The following is a 15,079-nucleotide window of genomic DNA, read 5'->3' on the forward strand; positions in this document are numbered from 1 at the left end:
CTCAATCAAGAGAAAAACTATTCCGGGGCAGCCAAACTCAGGATATTCACTATTCGGAAGACAAAGCTAGTATATAGACAGTAACACTCACATACCCGATGCAGCAATCGTATCTAGTACTCTAACGTGTAGCCCAACACGAATGCTTCCCAACCAAGTCATCTACTTGAAGGGGTCTTCAATGGAATCATTTACCTTAGGGCCAACCCCTAAGATAGACTTCAGTTCAGCACAACAACAGCACACAATGGCAATGGCTTGAGAGAGAGACTAACTAATTCAGCACAATAATTCTAAAATATAACTCTCTAAGCTCTACAGAATTCAATACCGAATTCTTATAATCAACATGCCTATGGGCCTCTATTTATAGGCTACAGAATACTTAAATCGTGTCTGATTAGGTTTTCCTTGGTGCCGTTCGGACGGTAGACATATGGCGTCCGGACAGACAACTGTGCGATCGGATGGTGTTGCCCTAGCGTCCGGACGGTTGCACTTTAGCTGCATGTAATTTCCATAAATGAAGCTTGAGCGTCCGGGCCATGAAGACTGAAGTCCGGACGATTGAACGTTGAATGCACAACTTGCCTTACGAAGGAGAGCGTCCAGACGGGAACACACATCGTCCAGACGGTTGCAATTGTTTTCGCATATCTGTGTTTTGGAAATAAGTCTCATAGCTGGTCGAACACTGAACGACACCTAGACGTGTTGTTGAGATGTCCAGACAGATGCAACTTGGAACAGTTTGAAGCTTCTCGACACGAAGGGAGGTCCGAACGGATGATGCATGGACAGTTGAGCGTCCAGACGGATGCAAGAGAACTGAACTAACTGTTATGAATTATGCACAGAGTCTTCTTGAAGCTCAAAACTGAAATGTAGACTCTGAATAAAACAACTTCCTTATATAATAAGCATCATTACATAGACGTTATTTTGTCCAACAAAATGTAGCCAATTACAAACCAACAAACTCCACCTTTGGCCATTGTAGGACAAAAACACTTGATGGGTTTAAAATACAATCTCGATCCAAAACAAAAATTACTCCCATTTTTTGTCACAAAATGACAAAAGGTAAAATAGAGTAATAAGAAAAACCACAAAACAATTACTCCCCTTAAATGTCCCAGCAAGACAAGGGTAAACAGAGTAATATTTAACTAAGAGTTATAATGTTTAACAAATTATCCATAAAAAGAAAGATAACTTGTCTCAAAATAAACAACCAAGCACAAAATAAATCAAGTCACCTCAACCATAGGCGCATCATCCTCATTATCACTGCTGTATGGATGATAGCGCTTGAGACACTCCTGGATGTCCAACTAGCTCTGCTCCACACGGAGGTTAATAGAGTAAACATCCTGCTGCATAGAAGTAAAGCCCTACTGCAATGATGAAATCACCAACTACATAGAGCTCATACCCCCCTGTAGAGATGCCAACGCCTCCAAAATTTGAGCATAACCGGTATCCTGCTGTGGAGGTGGTGAAGCAGTCTGAGAGGAGGATGCCATATTAGGTTCTACTACATGAATAGGAGGGGCTTATGGATCATCATCCTGATCGTCTCGCCTCAGCTGGGCATTAGACTTCATCAACGTCTGTTTGCTGATGGGATTCTGGATCTTCATCTTTGACTCTCCAACTACATTGATGTCTGACTGCAAAATGATCTGAGTAAGTAAGCAGCCGAAGGGGAGACCGGTATTATTCTCATCACGAGCCTTCAACATCACTCCCAAAATATGCTTGCATAAGCAGAAGGGCAAACGCATGCAGATATTCTCCAAAATATTAGACCATGTTAGTTCCCAAAAAAAATTATGCATTATAATGACAATAAAATGGACTTTTCCAAAAATTACAACTGACAAATTATCCAATACAATCCAAAAGAATGCCAACAGATATAATCCAAACACAACAGAATCTTCCTGACACTTGGAAATTGCCTTTTTTGAACTGATAACACTGATACTTGTCATATTAAGGCTTTCCATGCTAAGGAAATTAGCTCATAAATACTCTAAAGACTCTGATAAATACGGTATCCCTGTTAAGGCAGCCGACTTACATAATAGTGATTTTGTCAACAGAATACAACCAACTAAAAACTAACAAAAGTGAACTACTTATAGAGCATCTGCTACTAGTGCTCTTAAAATGAGTAGATATACTATCGAACAATACGGAAAATGAAATAGCTCAAAGCATCCATAAAAGCTCAAACTTTAAAATCATCACCAATCCATAACAAATCACATACACACGCATCTAATATTGTTTTTCATCCTTCTACAACCCATCATTCATCATACATTTCGAAAGTCTCAAGCTTTTAAAAAAAAAAAACTTGAGTCTTTTCATGGAGGAGACCTTCTGTTCTACCATTCTCACCCACACATAAACCTATTAACAAAATACGCACACCACATAAATTTTGGAATAGTGGATCCTTGTACCATAAATCATTTAAAATTTCAATAAATGTAAAGAGAATAATGTTAGGACCTTACACTTGAAGCTTGCTCTAATCCCTTTTGCTCAAAGCACACTCCATTCTCTTCTTCTCATCTCAAATCTCTCAACTTCTCTTCCATTTCTCTATTTCTCTCTCTTAGGGTTTCTGGTTTGTGTTTTGAGGTTTGGAGGACCACAAAATGAAGCCATAGCCCAAAAACACCATTTAAACTTAAAAAGTGACATTCCAGCATTCCAAGTCTACCATTATCAAATGGTCTTTGGACTATTCAATTAGTCCTCTAGATCGTTCAGTCAGTCATCCTAGACAACATCATGCAATGTTTAGTAAAATGGGCATAGCTTTTGCTACGATCATCAGAATTACGTATGCGACTCCATTTTGGAAAGCTCTTTTTGAAGCACACATTGTGGTAGCCATTCCAAACTTGTTGAGTATCTTCTTGGGGTCCAAAAATAAAATGTTTTATCTTTTAAGACAATGTTTTCAGTGCATTCCTGCCTTTTAGGAAACTTACATTAACTTTCGCAACTTAATTGCTCCCATAATCATTATCCTTATCATTTTCCATTAGTTATCATCTATTTTCATCGGATTTATCAATATTAAACCCGGTTTCACATTTGAATCTATGATTTTGAAATGGGTGTGTAATTGGGTTTATCAACATTACACCGAGTTTCACATTTGAATTTAAGATTTTGAAGCGGTATGTTATACACCCTAGAGGTGGGGGGTGGCCAATGATGGGAGTGCTCATTTTGGTGTGTCAAAGGTGGCTCAACCACATGGGGTGTCACGCTAGCCACCCCCATTGGGATATATATAAATATATATACACTACAATGATAATTAAAAGGAAGCAGATTCAGTAGGAAAATATGGAGAAGAAGCATGAATGGAGCATGAGCATATGATGAAGTGAAGAGCATGATGAGATAAAGTTGAAGAATATGGCAAAATGCATAGTGCACATGAAGGAGCATTATGACATGAAGGACATGAAGACATTATGACAAGGAAATCATGAAGAGAATTAATGTAATGCAAATGTAATAAGGGGATAGGGTAATCAGGCGGTAATCTGCCTTGCGGGAATGTAGTGCAAAATTAAAATAACAAAAATCTGAAATCAAATCAATAATAAAATAATTCAGAAACACGAGTAGAAATTCTTGAAGGACAAACAAATAAATATACTTCTAATTCAACATATAATAAAGGAGAATCATATAGTGAAAATTGAGATGAAAAGATAAACATTCTTACTTGAATTTATTGAAGGAAAGAGGAAATAGTTACAAGTTTCAAAGAACTAGATACAAGAGAAACTAAGATTACAAGGATTGGACGAAAGGGATATTACAAGGCAAGTAGAGAGGCTAGAAGTGTTTCACTCTCAAGATCACTATGTGGAATTAACTCTGCCTTCCTCCTACATTAGACTGGCCTTATATAGTCTAAAGAAAGAGACAAAATACAGATATCAATAATTCATAAACAATATAAAAGATTCTGCATGTCTTTTGAATAGTTAAAGTTGTCATGATTTCTGACTGATTCTGAGACTTGAACAGTAGATGCAGCAATAATTCTTGAATACTGATAATTTTGTCAATCCATTATTTTTGTTTTCTGTGTCGGCATGAGTAATTCAACAGGTTCTCTCGTCTTTTTGTGGTAGTGGGATTCTCCATTTGTTCAATGGCCTTGTTTACTATCCCCCTTCCCCCTCCCCTTTCCCCCTTTTTGATACTGTTTAGCGTCAGTACGAAAATTTAACTTTTGAAAATCTTGACTTCCTCAATACATTTCATTTCATATTTTACCCTTCTGCAATAGTGAGGAAACTTTTTTCCCCTCTCTGATATTTCACTTCCCTCTCTCTCCCCTTTCACTTCCCTCCGAACCCAGCCCAAAAAGCGACCAAAAAATTGAAAATCCTGACTTCTTGATGAAGCCAATGCCTTCTAAATTCCTATTTTGCCCCTTTTTTTTTACTGTTCATGTCAATCACTTGCTTCTACTTCTTGCGTCTTCACTGTTCTCTGATTTCGTTATTTTTCCGAAACCAACCTTTTTCTATCTCTTATAACACTTCCCTCAACCTCTAAACCGAACCCAGCGCAAAAAGCGACTCTCTCTCTCTCTCTCTTTCTCTGTGGGTGTGGGTGTTGGAGAAACAGAACCTAGGTTCTTTTGCCTTGACGCCGCGCCTCTCTCTCCGTTAAAAAAGGGGCGTCTTTTTGGCGTTCTTTGTAGCTGGTTAGCGATCAGTCGGTACGCCCAGTCCCGACTCCACAAACCTCCTCTTGATCATCTCTCGTAAGTGAAACCCAGACGGTAAGCCTATTCTTTGTGAAGTGGGTTTTCTTTTTCTTCTTCTTTTGATAAATGGGTTTTTGATTTTTATTTAATTTGGTGGATAACAGAGGATTCTAGAAGAGGGTTGGGTCTTTCTTAAAAAAAGAAGATGGTTAGGTCCGGTGGATAACAGGGGATTATAGAAGAGTGAAATGTTGGTTGGTTGAAAAGTTAATAAAAATTTAATATTTATTTGAAGTAGAGAACAGTTGAAGAGTTTGATATTCTAAACTTTGTACAAGGAGATAGCTAAAATATACCGGCGTCAAAGGCTGAAGCGTCATTTGAGCATATACTTCATCCGTTTCCACATCTGCCTGAAATTCCACAAATAATCTATTTGTAACTAAAAATTCCAATCCGGACTCTTAAAATTTTTATAATGATATACAGATAGAGCTCAATTAGTATAATTTCACAACCCAAAGAAATAAAAAGGAAAAAAAGAAAACAACACACATGCATTGTGACATTGTGGAGTTGACAAACCAATTGGGGAGACAAACTCGGGTAATTGGGGATGTGCCCATCCACTTCTTTGTTAGTAGTGGCAGCAACCTACAGCAACAACAACAACTACCAACTTGTTTCACATTTCAGATCATCTCCCCTAAATACTACTACTACTACTACTATGTTAGATTACATGTATAATAAAAACAAATTGGTTTAAGTAACGAATATTCGCAAATTTAGTAATACAATAAGTATAGTATGACAGAGTGTTCAGAACATAAATTTAATTAAATTTTAATTCAAAAGAAGACAATTAGGGGAGGAAAATAAGAAAAAGAAGCAACCTACTCGCTATGACCCTGAGGAAAGTAGACAACACGAGTCCCCGGCATTGGTAGGGACACCAGTGGTCTAGCACATGCATACCATAGCTCCGAATTTAGGCACTTCTTCTCTCCTCCTCCAATGACAAAAGTTTAAACAAAACTTAATAATAATAAAAGAACTAACAGTAGGAATAAAAAATAGGAGCATGAAAATGACATAAAAATTAAAATATCTGTATACTAAAATTAATAAAGAAGAACAAGAAGAAAGATACGAGAGGGAATGATAGATACCTTCATGATCCAACCGACTCAAACTCGATGTTGACAGCTTCATATCAATCTTTGACTGTCTTTATTTGTTTCTTTTTTTCTTTTTTTTTTTTCTTTTTTTTGTACTTACAGAGGGAGATGTATATAACCCTCTCTCATACCTACCATAAACTAGTTTACAAAAAAAATAAAATAGAGAGAACTCTAACGTTAAGGAGTACAACAACAAGCCTCACTATGCTAACTCAAGCCATTGCTCTGCTTCTATTTACCAACTTCATTTCACATTTAAGTTGTGATTTTTGATGAGCTGAATTCTCTGGATGAAATTCAAGTTGTGATTTTCATGATAGGTAAAAGTAGTTGTTCCAAAACCAATAAAAACTAATATCTATTTAAAATAGAGAAATTTAAATTTCTTTTTCTATTTTAATCAATTTAAGTCTTACGTACGAATGCAACTATAGGAATAGGGGGGGTTTATTTTTTCAAACGGTCATAAAATTCAATTTCAAACTTACCTAGGTGTATATTATATTCAAAAAAACTGAATTAAATTGGAAAACATTAAAGTGGTTTTCTTTTACATTTTTTATTCTTTTGTTTATGTTATTTATTTATTTTAGTTTTAATATTTTATCTTAATATTTGTTCAATTTTAATTTTTTCGATATGCTTCCTGATGTAGGCACGCGTAAATATGTTTACAACTAGCGACTTCTCAAGTGGTCCTCCATTATGTAAATGTGGAGTTCCTGCATGAATAAGGTATTCTTGGACCTCGAGCAATCCCGGTAAAAAGTGGTACGGATGTCTTAAGTACAAGGTAATTTCAGAGATTAGCTTTGTGTTATATGTTGTCATCCAATATTTTATGACATTTTTGTTCGCTTTCCATGTAGAAGGCCAGTGACTGTGATTTTTTCGTATGGGCTGATAAGGAAATGTCACCTTATGAGAAGGGTTTGACGAAATACCTGAAAGAAATTGAAACAAAAGGGTTGCTGATAATGACAGGTTCGATGCATTCATTGAAGAAAAGTGCAAGCAACATTACGACAAACTGCGGCGGGACTTAGAGTTGGGTCAAAACGACAAAGTTGATGCAATGATTGGAAAAAAATGCAAAAAGCATTATGATAAAAGACAAAAAGGAGTTTGGGTTGGGTCAAAATACAGCTTGGATGATGTTAAGGGCTGCATTGTTAGTTGCCATTTTGCTTTTAGTATTTTATGTTAGTGGTTACAGTGGAACTAGAAGTACTAAGTTAATGTTAAAATAACATTTATGGATGCAGTTTAGTTGTATGTTTTCATTTTGAATGTTATATATGCTCCAAATTGAGCACCTCTGTATTTTGAATGTTATGTACATCTTTTTGTCATGATGTTATTAAAAATATAGCATTTCGGACATGTATTGACACAAACAGACTTTGTGTATTTAATACTATGGAAAATAGAATTAAACAAACCTTCGTTTACGAACATATGCATTACTTAAGTTTAATATTGTTGGTGAAATACCATACCCGTCTCTAATCCATTACAACTCAACATATCGGAGACCTAAGTCATTAAAACAATTACAACCAAATTACTTGTCATAAAATTACAACCAAACATATCCATCACCTAATACCCAAACTTTGATCTTGTTGACGTTCATCTCACATTGTTCCACTCTCACATGCTATTTTTCATTGTATTCCGATATACCCCCATGTACCTTGCACTCGACTGTGATTGATCTGGTCGTAGTCCAGGTGTTACATGCGTTTCACCTGGCATATTAACCCGCTGTGATACATCGATCTAAGCTTCGCCGTATAGTTATTGTAGAGCGTGTCTGAATAATGGATCAATATCCCCGCAGTCCTTTCGGATGAAGTTGTGTATAGTACAACACGCAACCACAAGTAATCGTTGGTCCGATACCGCGTACGGGGGCATATTTTCCAGAATTGGGAACCAATTCTTCAAAATCCCAAACGTCCGCTCTACCATCGATCGCAGTGAAGAGTGTCGGTAGTTAAACAACTATTTATCAGTCCTGGGTTGGGGTCGTCCTCGGCGAAAGGTTTTCAAGTGGTATCTTTCGTTTCGATATGGAGGCAGGAACCCCTTGTAGCAACCATAAGCTGAATCCACTAAATAATAATATCCTACAAAATACATGTTTTTTCATTTATTATAAGTATACCCTTGTCTAAATAGTAAACTACTATGCCGGTAAAGATACTTGTTGTAGTAACAGTACCTTCGTCTGGCGTTGGGAAGTTCATGGTTGGATCGTTTATTGTCTCAGTGAAAATTCTTGCGTCGTGTGCGCTACCCTCCCAACCACTACATACAAACGTGAAACAAAAGTCGAGGTTCGTCACGCACATCACATTTTTGTGTCGGGGTTGAGCTTTTGCCTCGAAAAGGGACGTTAATGTGATTCGTCACGCGCGCCATCAGATGTGTGCCATCGATAGCACCTATATAATACTGAAATTGGATAGTGGTTAAAATTTGAATAATAAATAAAAAAATACACATAATAAAATCTACGGACCTTAAACCACGAGTAAAATCGCAAATTACGGGCGACGTAAGGATGAAGAATCTTAGTGCTACAAGGTTGTATGATCGTCTTTCCTAACCTGCAAAGTGCCCTGCATACGCGATGACAATATTTGCTAATTGTGGCAGTTGATCGCTGTAGCCTGTCACACACCGTCCTCTGTGACTGTGCATGTGCAACTATTAGGCAAAAGGCTGCTACTTGCTCAATGATTTTAACATAGCGGCTACTTCTGAGATAATCATTATGTTTTAAGGTGCAACATAGTTTCATGAATGCGGGGGGAAACATTATGAAGCGCTCATAGCATGTATTCGGGTTAGGATTGCTCAAAACCCAATGGATCCACATTGCGCCCGTCAAGGAAGACGTGCGTTGCGGAATGCGCACAACTCGGTCCATGTGTTGCCTCGTATAATTCAATTCTTGAAGAACACTGAACAGTCTATGAAATGAGTTCTCTAACTCTTCAAGGACCTCTTGTGTGTACCTTGTCCCATCGTTTTCAACTTCATCGTCATCTATGTTATCCAAATTGGGTTCGTTATCCATAATATCTACCCAGTTTACAGGGTCGAAGTTCGAGCTCGATGTACCAGGGCCATCCATGTCAATTAATCGGATCAAAAAATATTACCTACATGATGATACTAACAACTTATTAATATAACTAAATAGGAATAAGTATGGAAGATAAATATCATAAAGTCAAAAATATCACTACATAACCAAGGTAATAAGTCATAACATATCCAAACTACAAACAACTCTAAAAGGCATTAAAATGTCTAGTGAAATGTCAACAACGAAACATAAACAAGGTTCAATTGTCATCGCCCCGAACAAAACTCATCATCCAGTCTCTCTGGCAAGCATCTTCCATCGCTACGAAAAGCTTCGCGTAATTGTTGACGGACATGGCTTCACACGCCTTACGTTGTTGATGGGCATCCAATCCAAACTCAGCGGCCAATGTGTTTATTATGGCAACTGCGTCAAGGAGCCAATCTCGTCCACGTCCGGTGCTACAACCTGCATTCCCAACAAATCCAATGGTCTCGGTCTTGATCAGTATACGCTCAATATGATCTGCGATTTTGTAGAATTCCTGATTGAGGTCATGCATAACCGCCTCTCATTTCGACGACCTTTTGGTACTGTGTGGCGACTGGTATGTCGGGGACGCAACCCGCTTACCCTTCCTCTTGTGAGTCCGTGGGGGAGGCTGTTGGGGTTCGGTGAGGTCGATTATGGCCGGTGTGAGGTTCAGGTTGACGCATACAATGTCGTCGTTGTCCGAACTTTCCGGGGGGGACCGTGTGCTAGCATGTCTATACCGACCAGTTGCAGTTGTCCCTTCAAAGATGTTGTTCAATATGGAGTAGTTTACCGGAGCGTCATTCCTGAATTTGTAATATTTCCTTGTGCCGTATTGCTGCAACACATTGTGAATCTGTTAGAGGATGAATAGCATTTGTCAAGTTCATAGAGTAATTGCACAAATGATATTGAGAGACTTACTGATTTCAGTTGTTCCCATTGACGCTCATCGAGCGCGACCGTGTTGTCCACCTCGTTCCAACCCGCTCTGGTCGCAATGTGGCCAGTGAGGAGGTCAGTGAAGTTCTTCCAGTTTTCTCTCAATTTCTCTATCTTCTTCGTCACGTGATCCTGACTGTACTGGACGCCATCCCCCTCAACACGTTTGTTCAAATTAGCAGTAATGTTGGTGAAATGGCCCTTGAATGACTGGCACACACCTTGTGTTGCCAGATCTAACAGTTCATAAACTAGTGTCAACTCATGCTCTTTGGTCCATTTTATTTTACATGGTTTTGACCGTGTGGTAGATGGGGTTGGTACAGGATGCTTCCTTGGGGACTTTCGTGGGATATTGACATATGACATCTATGAAAAGGTTTCATATGCATGTACAACAATTTTATACACAATAGATGTTAAGGAATATAAATGACATTAAAACACATCATGAAGTTTAAAACAGATGATCAATCTTTGAAATTTTGAACAGCATCATACCTTTTTAGTTGTTGCACGTGGTCAGAGGAAGTACCGTTGGCGCTGGAGTGAACAGTCACAAAATAATTCAAAGAACACGATTATTGCAAATCCAAGAACATGATTATTGCAAATCAAAGAACACGATTAGTTAAAGATCAATACTAAATAAATATATATTTTTAAAAGGTACGTATAACTATCCCATCAAGAATACAAATAATGAATATATATAAAAGAAATAAAACAAGATAACACAGACTCTAACTGTTAGAGTGTGAATTAAAAAATTCGTAGTTAAAATAGGGAATTGAATTTTTTTTGCTAGTAATTTTGGAACTATTGTGGTAGAAGACAAAAAGGCTGTTTGTTGGGTTCATCATTGTCTATTTTAAGGGTTTTATAAGTATGAACTGTTCGTTCAAATTTAATCTTCTATAATGGAACGATTTATTGAGTTTGACTATCTAAGAGTGGTTTTACTTTTTAAAAGTTATTTGAAAAATTTCCACTTCGTTATCAAATTCTTATGTTGATTGTCTTTATGATTTTCAAGATATTTAGTGATAATTTGTGTGGTGAGCAAATTAAATATGTTATTATTATGGAAAACCGTGAGATATGATCTTGCAATGCTTAATGGTTCTTAATTATATTGGAAGGATCATATTGTCTTGGAACATGATTTGTGTTTTCACTATTATGGCCGGTGTGAGGTTTACCAATTTGAACATGCAACAAAAGGTTTATTATAAGGGTCAAATCTTGTACTTCATAAAATTGCTATAGACTTCTTGAAACACAAGCATTCTTATATTTTAAGATTATAAGGGTTAAGGGTTTAATCAAAAGAATATCCAATATTCTACGAGCTTTGCATCAATGGTTAGATCCTTAATTAACAATTGATATCAAAGCAAACACCATATTATCAAAGGTCAGACCCTTGATTAACAATTGATATCAAAGCAAACGCTACGTTATAAGTTTGAATCACATAGGAGCCGACCTAAAAGCAAACGCTACGTTATAAGTTGGATATATGTGTTAAATCAGTATGCTCAATGATGTGACTAAAACCCATAACAACATTTTCTCCAGTTCTCAGAAGAATTCCTCACAAAGGAGAAGTCATTGTGCTTGTTATGGCAAGCTAGGTTACGGAATCCGAACTTCCTGGTAATTGTAGGAAAAGCTAGCTAACACATGTTTTCATGATCAGCTATGGTACTAGTACATGGAAGGTTTATTGTTGTTGAAGAAGTGCATGTATAATTTTGGTCAAAACTGAAATAAAAGTTAAATTCCTTCTTTTTCTCTATGCTCTGATCAACTACAACGAAACCATTTTTTTTCTTTGTTTGATGTAAGAGAGGTGCCTAGGTAGCTAGAAATTTACATGAACACTACAAAGATATTCAAAAAGCTTGACAAACTATTAAACAAATCGCATATATATAACTCCTATGTAACTCAACAGAATGACCATTGGCTCTGCTAAAGCAAATAGCTCAGTAGCTTGAACAATATTGAATGAGCAGAAAAGAAACATAAATTTCCTAAAATTTTATTTTCACCTTTCCCTATTTTCCTTCCAACCAGACAAAACCCAAATCACAATGATCAACGACAAACTACATTTATTAAGAGCTGACATCAAAATCACCCAATATTTCACATCAAATTGAAAAATCTGGGGAAAAAAAAAAAAAAAAAAAAAAAAAAAACACCTGTGAAGGTGATCTGGTACTTGGACCCGTCGTTGCAGAAGTCGTCGACCCTCCGGCCAGGCATGCACCACTGGAGGCCAAGCAGCTGCTTCTCAGTGCAACCCGAAATCTATTGGACCCACTATACACCGACGTCGGTTGTTGCTGCCTTGTGGAAGACCTTATATCCATTTATAGGCAACTGATGGCAGATTGCAAAAATCAAACTGGTATAATGAGGGAGTAGATTGAAAAGACCGGAAATGGGAAAAACGGATGGAGCGTATTGTACGGCTCTTGGATGCGAATCGCAGGGTGGTTGAGGTGTAAATGTAGGAGATAAATTATAGATGCGAATCGCCCGTCAAGGAAGAACTGCATATTGATGGAGATAGATGTCTCAGTGGTGTGAGAGGTTTGGGGAGAGGCGCTTTGACGGAGTCCCTCTACGTTCGCTCAGTCTATTCACTTAGGGTTGTAGGAATTTTTGGGGCATGAGGGTTTACGCACTGTGCAAGCTAGCTGGATTGCAAGAATGGAGAAGGAAAGAGAAGGGTTAAAATGAAAATTAGCACCTGTACGTTCTGTGTGAGATTCAGAGAAGAGATTCGGTTGTGGATTTTCTTCAACTCTAAATTCATCGAAGTTCACACTTTTTGGGTTTTGAATAGTCCAGGACTCCAGGCTCTTGTACCGTAGAGGGAGAGTGAGAGAGAGAGAGGGTCGCTTTTTGGGCTGGGTTCGGAGGGAAGTGAAATATCAGAGAGGGGGAAAAAGTTTCCTCACTGTTGCAGAAGGGTAAAATAGGAAATGAAATGTATTGAGGAAGTCAAGATTTTCAAAAGTTAAATTTTCGTACTGACGTTGAACAGTATCAAAAAGGGGGAGAGGGGGGGAGGGGGGATAGTAAACAAGTCCAATACCATGATTCTTCATCATTCCTTTTATTCTCCACTTTCATCTCATCATACTCTTTCATGCATACTTCGCAATTCTATATCTGCATAAGGATCCTGACAATACCCTGGTAGCACTGATTTATCTTCTTCATCAGCATCTGATAATTGAGACAAGGTTTCTAACAAATGTTTTTTGAATTCTTGCTTCGAACTGGATGAGGCTAGTTTTGCATGATTGATACTTTTCTTTAGAAGAAACTGATTCTGATTTGATGCTGGAAATTGATTCGTTGATAATCTGGTAATTTTTGTAATAATATCATCATATTCATACTTGTCCCACCATTTGATTGAGATAGTATGAACAATATATTTAATGCTATGATTAGGGTATTGGGGATTATATATATTATCTTCTGGGGAAACAAAGTTGTAATCATAGGACATGATCCAAAGGATATTAAAATGAAGAAATAAATATAATTCTGGTGGAAAGAGATTGAATGGAGGAGGCGAAGGAAAATTATTTGAATATTCTAGAAATTTATTGCAAAGGGGAGAATGCAGAATACTAGTTTTAGCCCTAAAAAGATTCCACCACTCATCAAACCATAAAGGCAAGTTTTTGATTGCATGAATCTTATCAAAGGTAAAAAACCAAGAACGTTGATAACGGTTATTCTGAAAGAAGAAGGTGTTATACCAAGCTTTCTGATAATCAAAATAATTGAACAAAGGGATGAGAAAATCGTCTTCCTTGCCAAGGGTTATGCCTCCATTGGGCCGGAGAAAGAACATTTTTAATTGTGCATTTGGAGAAAGCAATTCTTTTATGTTCTGGATCATATTTGCAAGGGGTATGAGACAGAAGGACTGATCCAGAGTTAACAAGAATAAATTCATAAAATTTTGAAATTCGCTGGGAGCATTTTTAACCCAAATGGCATGATATTCCATTCATAGCGTCTAAAAGGGACTGTAAGTAGGGGTGAGCAAAAACCCGTGAACCTGCCCCAACCCGCACTCCCCGCCCCAAATATAGCAGTTTTAGAGGGTTTTCATGCGAGTACATGTTGGATTTTGTCCAACCCGTGCAGAGCGGGGCGGGTTACGGGTTGGGGTTTTAAAAAACCTCGGGGACCCTCCCCGCCCCGCCCCTCCTCGTTGAAAGAAAAAAAAACAAACAAACAAAATAAATTAAAAAACCCCTAACCCCGTAACCCTAGGCACACCTCTTCATTTTTTTCTTTACTCTTCAACACCGCACACCTCTTCAGCTCTTCTTCCCCAAAATCATCGCCAACTATGCAGACTCAAGCAAAGGAGGATATGCGTATTTGGGTAGATTTGCGATATGTGGCTCCCCCACTCATCATTCTCGGCAAGCCTTTTTCATAGATTTTTTTTTTTTTTGGTGGTGGAGGGAAGGTTCATGTATGTGTTTTCATAGATTTTTTGTTTATGGGTTCGTCATTCTGTGAATTGGGTACCCATAGTTTTGATTCTTTTGAAGTTAGTGTCAGTGAGAGATAAGAGGATGTGAAGAAACAGAGGAAAGAACAAAAAGAAACAAAGGCAAAACAGAGTATGGTGTTGAATCTTACTGGTTCTCTTCCCTTCGCCTCTCTCAGCCATGAAGAGCTCTCCTTCTACCTATGGCAGCCAGTTGACCTTCAAACCTGCACCCCTGCCCTGCTGAACCGCACCCCCGCCCTGCGTCACCCCCTCCTCGCACGAACCCGCCCCAAACGGGTTCCCCTAATAGTATGCGGATTGTGGGTTGAAAATTGTCAACCCGCAGGTAGTGGGGCAGGGGCGAAAAAGGCGGAAATCCGCCCCCCCGCCCCATGCTCACCCCTAACTGTAAAAACAGTTTTATTTCTATAATTTTCATCTATTTGAATTTGCCAAAATCCGCTTTTCATATCAAATTTTGAAAATATATTAGCATCATATAATCTTGAAAATAA

Source organism: Alnus glutinosa, chromosome 5, assembly GCF_958979055.1.
Source record: "Alnus glutinosa chromosome 5, dhAlnGlut1.1, whole genome shotgun sequence".
NCBI lineage: Eukaryota > Viridiplantae > Streptophyta > Magnoliopsida > Fagales > Betulaceae > Alnus > Alnus glutinosa.